Source organism: Equus przewalskii, chromosome 14, assembly GCF_037783145.1.
Source record: "Equus przewalskii isolate Varuska chromosome 14, EquPr2, whole genome shotgun sequence".
NCBI lineage: Eukaryota > Metazoa > Chordata > Mammalia > Perissodactyla > Equidae > Equus > Equus przewalskii.
The window spans coordinates 17,248,969-17,258,746 of record NC_091844.1 but is presented as its reverse complement, the minus strand read 5'-3'; the positions used below and the strand labels follow the sequence as shown (position 1 = coordinate 17,258,746).

The following is a 9,778-nucleotide window of genomic DNA, read 5'->3' as shown; positions in this document are numbered from 1 at the left end:
GGGGGGCCTTTGGGTGGTGTGCATGAGTGTGAGTGTGTCCATGAGTGCATGCAAGTGTGTGTGTGGGAGAGTGTGTGCATGTGCCTGTGCAGAGGTCCTGGGGGAGATGGCAGGCCTGGGGGCAACTAGGGAGAGAGCAGGAGTGTATTCTAGGTGCCACGGGGACCTGTTGGGCGTCCTCTTCTCCCCACCCAGTCTGAGAGGAGGGAAGCGGCGCCCTGGGCTTGGCTGAGGGCACAGCCAGGATGAGGAACAACTGCCAATACCTCCTGCTGGGCACTGCGTTGGCCACACTCTGCACCTGCATGACCTCCCGGGCCAGGTATCGAGGACCCCGTTTCTCAGACACCAAGGCCGAGGCGCAGATGAATGCAGCCGCTTACAACGCTAGAGACGGCTAACCGGGCACGGCACACTCCGGGAACTGCCACGTTGCTCTGTGTCTTTGTGCACAGCTGGGCGGCTGTGTGTGCGGTCTGGCCTATGGCGGGCAGGTGACTGTGATCTCCAATTTGAAGGAGTGGAAATGGAGGCTTAGGGGCAAGAAGCCACCTGCCCAAGGTCGAGGAGCAAGCAAGTGAATGAAGAGTGAATATGTGATTGAATGAATGAGCAAATGAAGAAAGAAAAGGCCTAACCTCATCCCCTGCCCCCGTTTCCTCCCAGGGTCTGGGGAGTGGGCTTTTCTTTGCTCCACTGGTCCAGGGAAGACGGAAGGAGGCGTGTGGGTGGAGGAGGGGAGAGGAAGGGGGAGCAGGGCCCACCAGAGAAGGTGAAAAGAAGATTCTAGTCTCTCCAGGGCACACTCGAGTGTATTTTCTTGTGCTTCTTTCCTAAAGCCGCGTCTTCACCTCACTTACTGTAAATGCAATGTTACGTCCTGTTTTTCCTTTACTTACTTACATTCTCTGAGTCTCTTACAAAATCTTTACAGCCACAATTTTTAAGCTTTGAATAATTGCCTACCAAATAAATGGACCACAAATTATTAAAATCTCTCTTACTGTCAATCATTTAGTTTGTTTTCAATATCTTTAAAATACATAAATCATGCTATTATATAATGCTAATAACACTGAGACTAATAATTCCTCAGGATTAATCTCCAACCTGGGTTTCAAAGGTCTGAGCAGTTTCTTTGGGTGCTGTCAGTTTTGACCCTCCACAGAGTCTGACGCAGCTGTGGGCACGCAGAAGAGCCCAGGGACAGAGCCAAGATGACACCGAATCTGCGTTTGTAAGTGAACTTGTTCCTCCTGTCTCAGGCTGCAGGGTGGGGGGTGAGGGTGCTGCTGGAGTAGGGGAGAGACTGCCCTACATAACATCCCCACATAAAAGGGGCAGGTGCACAGGTGGGACCCGGGGTGGCAGCAGCTCTGCCTGACCCGCCTTGCTCACGGGGGGCGATCGTCTGCGTCCAGCATCCCCCTAAACCCTCCCTGAGGCCATTCCCTTTAACTTCCTTGGGAAAGACTCCAAGGTACAGGGATTCTTGCACATTTTAATCTGACCCCCTTTGAAGCACAGACCCAGAGTCTGTAACTGTCGCAGCAAACCCCAACACGCAAAGACAGAGAGGCTTGTGGCTGGCTTGCGGTCGCTGTGATCGTGCTGGAGTCAGAGAACGGCTGCCCTGGCAGGCGTCACCCGGCACGTCCCAGGTGGGAAAAGCCCTGCACTAGGTGGATGTCCTGGGGCTCTGGGAGAGACCCCAGCCCTGGGAGCCTGGGCTCCAGCTGGCTCAGCCTCCTATTGCCTAATGCCTGTGGGCCAGACACCTCTGGGAAGAAACCAACAGAAAATGTTTGCGGAAGCAACAAGGGAGAAGAAAAGGGCTGTGACCCATTCTTGGCTGTCACCTCCATGCCTGAATGGTCAGCCGACCATAACCAGAGGTGTGGGAGCTTCCCGGAAAGAGCCACTTCCTTCCTAGCTGCTCACCTCCTGGCCATCCACCTCTGCCTTCCATTGCCATTATGCCATTACCTGACTGTGTCAGACTGCGTGACTCAGCACGTGTCTGTCAGCCACCCCGAAAGACACATCGTGGAGAACAGCCGCAGACCTTGTCCTTGGGGAGGGGACACGAGGTACAGGTCAGCCATGAACAGGAGCACGTACCTGAATGTGTGGACATCAATGGCTGGAGCTCTTGGAAGAAAACATCCAAGACAAGTCCCCCAAGCTTTGATAAGTCTGTAGATCAAGCAGGCTAGGCACCCAAGTTTCTAGGTGGTTTTTTAGAAAGTCACATTTATCTCATATCGATGTGCCCTTGAAAACCTGGGAGGAAGTGTGGTCTTGTGGGGGAGCGCTGTGAAGGCAACACAAAGGCCTGTGTTGTCTTCTTAGCTCTACCTCTGTTGTCAGAGGAGCCCATCTGGGCCTCGCGAGTGAAGATGCCGTCACATCTGTCCCCTGGCTAGCCAGATACACCTCCACAGTTGTATGTCAGTGTGATGGAGTTATAAAGCCAATGCGCTCCTCCCAATAAACAAAAGAGCCACTCTAAAATGGTGACTTTTTTTGCGAACAATGGAATATTCTGAGACTTTGTGACACATGTGGGTTTGTAAGTGAAGAGGAAACAGGAACCACTGATCAATTCATAACGATACCATTGAAAACTGCAGTGGTTCTGGGCCAGGGGGGCACCAACCGACGTGCTGGAAAATCGGGGGACCCAGGAAGGGCGATGATGCAACTGAGTGTATTGCCTGAGCCCTGTCCTGTGGAAAGAACTTCAACATGCCTTCTTGACCTTCTCTGTATGGGTACCTTGCTGTGTCACTGCTAGGTATGAAGTGTGGCAATTAAAAATACCCACTTAAAAAAAGTAGAGCAGGTTCCAGATTATTCCTATAAAATATGAGTGTTACTTCTCACTTGCATTGTAGTAGGCTTTTTGGAGTGGGCTAGGAAGGGATGGAGTGGCAGCTGGCACACTGGGGCTTGGACATGGAAATGGTCACCAGTGGACATCACTGTGAATTTTATGGCAGCAAAAAAGGCATCTTGGTGCATTAGTGATTCGAAACTGCAGTCAAGTGTAAGTCATTGAGTAGACTCACTTTTGAGGGGTTCTTGGAAACTTGCAGGGACTTCCTTTGAGAAAAACACTTTTGGGTAGAATTAGTTAAATGTTAAGTGGGTTGCCCAGAGAATGTGGGTTCCAGGTGGGGTGGACAAGCATTTGCCAGGGTTGTCATAAAGGGCATTCAAATATTATTTTGGAAGCTGGATCAGACAGATTTTAAGTTCCTTTCCCAACATTGAGATCTATAACTCTAAAGGTTCAGATTTTACCCTTTGCAAAGATTTTTGAATATTAGTTGCAGTTCGCTGCTGCTTCAGCCACAACTAGAGGAGAGAAAGAGCCCACAGGACGGTTTGCATGCAGGGATCATGAACTCTGGGGCTTTATATAGTGGTGAGATTAGGTAAACTTGTGTAGGACCTATGATTCAGCTGCTCTGGCGCTTGTCCCCTGGGTTGGGGTGAGAGGACAGGACATCTCACAGGTATCACTGGGTGGTGGTATTGGGTAAAGTCCTTTCTCCACCATTTGCTTTCCAGCCTGGTGACTTGATGGAGCTTTGGGTTAGTGTCCTGCTTGTAAAATGGCGAGAGTGCATCCGTGCATGAGAGGTTAACTGAGAGAACGCAAGTAAAACAATACAGTACCAAGCACACAACAAGTGCCTAATAAATGGAGGTGATAGCTGGTAAGTGAGGGCGAAAGTCAATGAACAGTGTGTGAAGATACGGGTCATGTGGTCACTAGACCTTCCAGTGAGATTGGATGGGGGCAACCTTCTCTGAAAACAAGTAGAAATGTATGCACGCATGTGCTCGCGTGTGGTCAGACCCACAGAAGCCTTTTTCAAATAGATGTATCAAGTAGATGATCTCATTTATATTTTGGGAATTTTAAATTTATTTTTATTGTTTGTTATTGGATGATTCTTTTTTTCCTCTCAAAGGAGATTTTGTTGCTGCAGGAGATGCTGTGGTCGAGCTCGCTTCTGAAGGTAGCATGCCTTTCTGGACACTGAGAAGTGAAACTCGCAGAGCAACTCGAGATGGTGAGCCTGGGATATTCGGAGCTGACGTGTGAGTGTGAAATTCTGTTCGTGTTTTAAATAGTTACAGCCTTAAAAGCATTATTTTCTTATTATCAAAATTATGTGTCTTTTTAGAGAAAATCTAGGATATAGCAAAGCAAAGAGAGGAGGAAAAGAAACTAGTCATATACGAAGATACAACCCCAAAGATACCCCAAAGATGGAACCGGCAACCTCGGCTGTATCACCTTCCAGAATCTCTCTCTCTTAAAACGGTGGCCGTACTCAAAATGCTCTAATAATATTTCAAAACTTTTTTTAAACAGTAATATTTTTCTTGTCGTTATATATTCTCCTTATATTTTTTTTTGCAAAACTGAAATTGCTTTATTGTTTTGTCTGGCTATAAATGTAATACACAGATGGAAGTAATGCACATGCATCAACAAGAAAGCAAAAATCGCCTGCAATCTGCCACCCCCTCCCCTGGCCCCTGTAACATTCAGAGCTATCGTTTTGGCACATGCTCTATTTTTTCTAACGCATGTTTCTTACACACAGATAATTCCCCTCCCCTCTGAGATTAGGTTCATATAACATCTAATGTTTTATAACCTGCTTTTTAAATTTAAAAATACATTGTGAATATCTTTCCAGTGATTAAGCATTCTTGCACATTGTTATTTTAATGGCCCTCATTACATTGTTTGGATGTGTTCTCATTTATTTCACTGGTAGATACTTAGGTTTTTAGCATGTTTTCAATATGCTCACAATAAGATGCTGCATGACTTTGCTGTTAATAACCCTTGTGCATAACCATAAGAACCTTTTCATGATAAATTTGTAGAAGTGGAATTTCTGAGTCAAAATGATATACACAACTTGAAGGCTCTTGATACATATTATGAAATCGCCCTTCACGATGGTGGCACCAGTGCACTCCCAGCAATGGAATACGAACCAACTCGTTTATCAGCCTCTCACCTACCTGAGATATTATATTCTGGTCTACTGGTAAAATGCATTTTTTTTCATTCCTTTTTTTTATTTGTTGTTTAAATAATTCCAAATTATATTAGAAACAAGTTTGTATTTAATTTTATTAAAGTTTATTATTCATTAATTAACTCACCTTCTGGTTTCCTTCCTTTAGTATGTTTTTAAAAACATTCGCTTAATTTAAACCACCTGGAATTTCTTTTGGTGTAAGATGTGAAGGGCCCAGCCCACTTTATTATATAATCCATTCTTTCCCCATGTATGTGAATGCCACTTGTTCATGTAATCCATATATTCTAATGGGGTCTATTCCTGTATCACTTTATTTTAATTACTGGAATCAGTGATTGTAAATGGACTGGTATGTTTCTGTTAGCTCATAATCCCATTGTGAGGGAGAGGCTCTTGCTTTTGTGAAAAAAATCCTTCTGATTCTAAAAAGATGGGTGAGTCGCATTCTTCCATCTCTGCAATTTTTCCCTCTGCCAGCACCTAAAGATGGGAAAAACAGGACATCACGGTGAGGAAGTAGGAATCCAGAATTCAGAACTTGACCTACGAGAAACGAAGCTTGTTAGAAAATTTAAGCTCCTTCTGCCCGGAGGGGGTCACAGTAAAAACTGAAGATCAGTCTCAAGGATTCTGACACTTTGAGAAGTCAGCCCAGTTCTGGGACCCTCATAAGAAATAAGAAATTAAAAACTAAGAGTTTGGGGAGGTGAAGGAAGTACTGTTCTCAATATTTAAAAAAAAATAAAAATAAAAACAATCCACAGTCATGCCTCAGGGAGTCAATAACTTCGTTGTGCCTAGGCTTGAAATGCCATCTTTTTAAAGGTAGGAACTAATAAATAAGTTTAGCTGCTGTAATAACAAATTCCACTCTATAAAAAAAAGTCTAAATGAGTGGAAATTGTGCTCGCTGATCTAACCATACTTCTGAGCAACCTGAGTGTTCACACCACAAACCCTCAGCCAGAGCAGCCCAGAGTATCTGGGTGGTGGGTTGTAATTTGAGGCAAAGATAGAGGAGAAAATAAGTTACTTGGAGTGACTGGAAAACTAAAAATAGAAGGTCAGAGGGGATATTGTACCAAATAAGATGAAGGACACGGTAACATCAGGTTTTTATGTACCATAGCACCGAGCGAACCGGCCTCAGTGGAAATGCATGTTGACTGCTAACAGGTGGTGTGCGGCTCCCACCACCGTTTCTTCCCCACCCTCCCCTGCACTGTTGGCTTGCCCTTATTTACTGCTGCCTTTGTGTGTACAGCTTTGTAAGCCGCCCCAAATCCTTTTTGAAATTAGGCAGCGCAAGAAAAAATAAAAATATTGATTCCTAGGCACTTTGTGACGTATCTGAAATTGAATTTTAACAGTCAAGTTAATTAATAAAAATAAAAGGAGGATTACTTTTGTTTTAATCCCATTACTTAAATGGAAGTAATTCCTTTTTCAGAGCAACGTTTGCTTTTTAACACTCATGCCCAATGTTGGCCGTCAGGTGGGTGTCCTTCTACAGCAACATTTGTGTACCCACACGGTCATGTATGCTCAGCTATAGATGTATATAGTTTTCTGCAGGTGATGACTTACTTGCCTTACAAAAATAGAGTCATATTGCAAATACTTTCCTGCATCCAGCTTGTCCTCCCTGAGGATTCCTGGCCATCTCACCGAATCATTCTTTTAAGTCACTCTTGTGATGGCTGCATGATATTTTAGGGTGTGTATAGGACACAATTCATTTAGTGATTCCCTATTGATGAACTTGGGGTTGTTTCCACTTCTTATTTTGCCCAGACAAAATTGAAATAATATATTTATTCTTATGTAATAATGCTTTTACTTTACAGCAGACATATGCCCAGGAGTGCCGAGTATGTGATTTATATTAGATGCTACTAGATATCGCCAAGCTGTTTTCCAAAGGGCTGTAGTGTCTCAAAATCCCATCAGCAGCCCTTGTGAGTGCCCTGTCCACATCCTCTCCAGCACTGAGTGGTGTCACTCGTTTACATTTTCACCCAGCCAGTGACATTTGCATATAAAGGACAGATTTCCATTTTTCTGGAAAATGTTTTCTTAACCGTGACCAAATCACATCTCATGCAATGGAGATGAAATTTTGGTGTCAAGGTCACGGCAAGACATTGAGAATACGTGAATCAACCTTCTCAAATACACAGATACAGCCAAAGGTCTTAGTTTAGTTTGGACACTAAAAGCAGAGCAGGGAAGAGGGTGGGGAGATTTCCCATAAACATCAGCAGGGTCTGTCCAGGCTCAACTATGGGACAGCTGTCCACTGAAAGGCTCTGTACGTCACAATAGTCAGGAAGAGTTTACAAGGCAAATATCCCGCCCCCATCTCACCTGCCACACACAGGGGCACGCTCCCTCTGAAATGCCACTCTGAAATGACTTAGATAAAACCACAATAGGATTGTTCCCTCTTCCACTGATAAGCCCCCATGTGCTGCACAGGCAGGCAGAGTCCTGACAGAGGAAGACGTGAAGAACCGTTAGAGCAAGATCGGGCTCCCCTCTGAGGCCCAGCGAGCCTTTCTTCTTGCCTTTTTCAACCCCCACACCGCACGATGGGCCACCAGAGATGGGATTCTGAGTTTCTGTGGAGGTGGGCTTTGAGCAGGGGCCAGGAAAGGACTTCCCCAAGGGCTTGCTTGTCTTGTGGAAGTCAGCCTTCCTCCCCATTCCCAAACCAAAGCATCAACGTAGCTGTAGAGAAGATGATGAGAGAGAAGGAAGGGAGAGCTCAAACTCCCCCTTCTGCCCAGCCAGAGACTCGGTACTCTGAAGCCAGTCTCATCTTTTGTGCTGGACGAGTCTCCCATTGCTCTTTGCTCCCTAAGTCCCCCAAGCTTGGCTGAGGTCTGGAGAGGGATGAGGGTGGAGGGACAGGAGTCACAGCCTCCCTTCTGCCCGGCCTGGTCCTACGAGCCAGCAGGTCTACCAAGCAGCCAGCTTTCGGCCCACAGGATGCTGAAGGGGTGGTGGGGAGGGCTGTGTTGGGGAAAAAGGGCCTCCACCTACCCGCCAACACTTCAAATCTTCCCCTCTTAACTTTGTCCCCACCCAACCGCAGAGACCTCCACAAAATCTACTGTGAGAGGCTGCAAACTCTTCTATCAGCGGAACACAACTTTTTGTGAGGAGGCAATTCATGCCTTCTGCCTGTGTTAACATCATCTGGGTATTTACCTGTTCACTCGTTTATCTTCTGTCCAGGGCTGGCCCCAGGGTGGGGCGAGGGAAGCGCCAAGGGTACTCACTCTCGGCATCACACAAGTGCTGGCCTGTGTCTGTGTCCCCCACAATAATGTAAGCCCATGGAGTTTGAGACAGTCTCTGTCTGTGCTGAATGCATGTTAGTGCCAAGGACAAGTCAGGTGCTCAGTTAATATCTAGTCTGTTGAGCTTGCGTTCTCCAAGGTGCTTGTCGACTGTCTTTGACAGAGTAAACATTTGGAAGTGTGGAGAAGTCGAGTCCTCACAGGCTTGAGGAGCTCAGAAAGGCTGGGCTGGGGAGCCAGCAGGAGAGGTGCTGAGAGATGCCCCGAGGGAGGCAGAGCTCCCAGCTCACTCACATCTGCGGGGAACCCGAGGACCTGCTCGATGAGCCTTCTCGCTCCGTTCATTCATGTATTCATTTAGATTCTGGCCTCGAGGCTTAAGAATGCTGACCATTTGTGTGGGTGGCAGGACAGGGCCAGAGGGCTCCCATAGGCCTTGGTGCCCCACAGGGGATGGGAGATTGGGTAGTAAGGAGGTAAGTGTAAGTGCCACGAGCAAGACGTGAGTCCTGGAGTGCTAGGGCTGTCTGTCCTGGCCACCCTTAGTCCCGCACAGGGCTACTGGGGTCACAGAAGGTGCCCCAAATAAATATATTTGAACTGGCCACAGGAAGCCTGAGGAAGGGGAGCAGTAACTGCAGAGAGAGGGTGATTAGTTCATTCGTAAGTGACAGACAGGACGGGAGATGGTCTGCAACTAAAAATAGATGAAAAGAAATGTAGGCAGGCTCTGTTTAAATTGAGAAGCCTGAGCTAAGCTCTAGGATGGGTACTTGCATGTAAAAGTCAGTAAATTAGTGGAAAGAACCACGATCGTGAAAAGTCAATGACACTGCAGGGACCCAAGTGCCTTTTTCAACACTTGTGCTTTCAGTTCGATAAGAATCACACATGTCATACCTCTTTCTGTCAATCCCAGACGGAGGTGGGGTTGGGGAATATGATTTCCTTGTGTTTGAGTCAACACACAGTTATGCAGCCAGGAGGACTCCAGGAACCAGTGACTCAAGGCCACTGAGAAGTGTCGGTGACGCATCTGAGGAGGTTTCCCAAGAAGTGACAGAGGAAATCTCTTTTGTCCTCCACACTTGGAAAGGCCTCTGAAGACAAGGCTCTTTCTCTCTTTCCCTTTGACAGGGTGGTAGATTCGGATCAGCTTGCAGCCCGCACAGGGGCTGGGGATCACTTTCTGAAAACAAGTCGCCCACTTCCTACAGGTAGAGACACAAGCTGCTGGGGCGGGGGTGGGGATGAGTAAGGATGAAAGGAAGGGGGTGGTGGAGGAGCCCCCTTCTTCCTTTGAACTCAGCCCTGCTGGGTGGCACACCTGCAGGCTGGCCCCCAGAATTCTCCACCCTTGCTTCCCGAGGAGAGGAAGGGAGGGGAGGAAACAGC

At 46.8% G+C, this 9,778-nt stretch overlaps 1 long non-coding RNA gene across 1 annotated transcript; it reads left to right on the top strand.

The window, feature by feature from the left end:
• Window positions 1–2,690: 2,690 nt before the first annotated feature.
• Window positions 2,691–5,199, top strand: LOC103549980 (uncharacterized). Its single transcript, XR_011526402.1, has 4 exons — window positions 2,691–2,797; window positions 3,577–3,725; window positions 4,002–4,113; window positions 4,200–5,199. It is a non-coding gene; the product is annotated as an uncharacterized lncRNA (long non-coding RNA).
• Window positions 5,200–9,778: the final 4,579 nt, after the last annotated feature.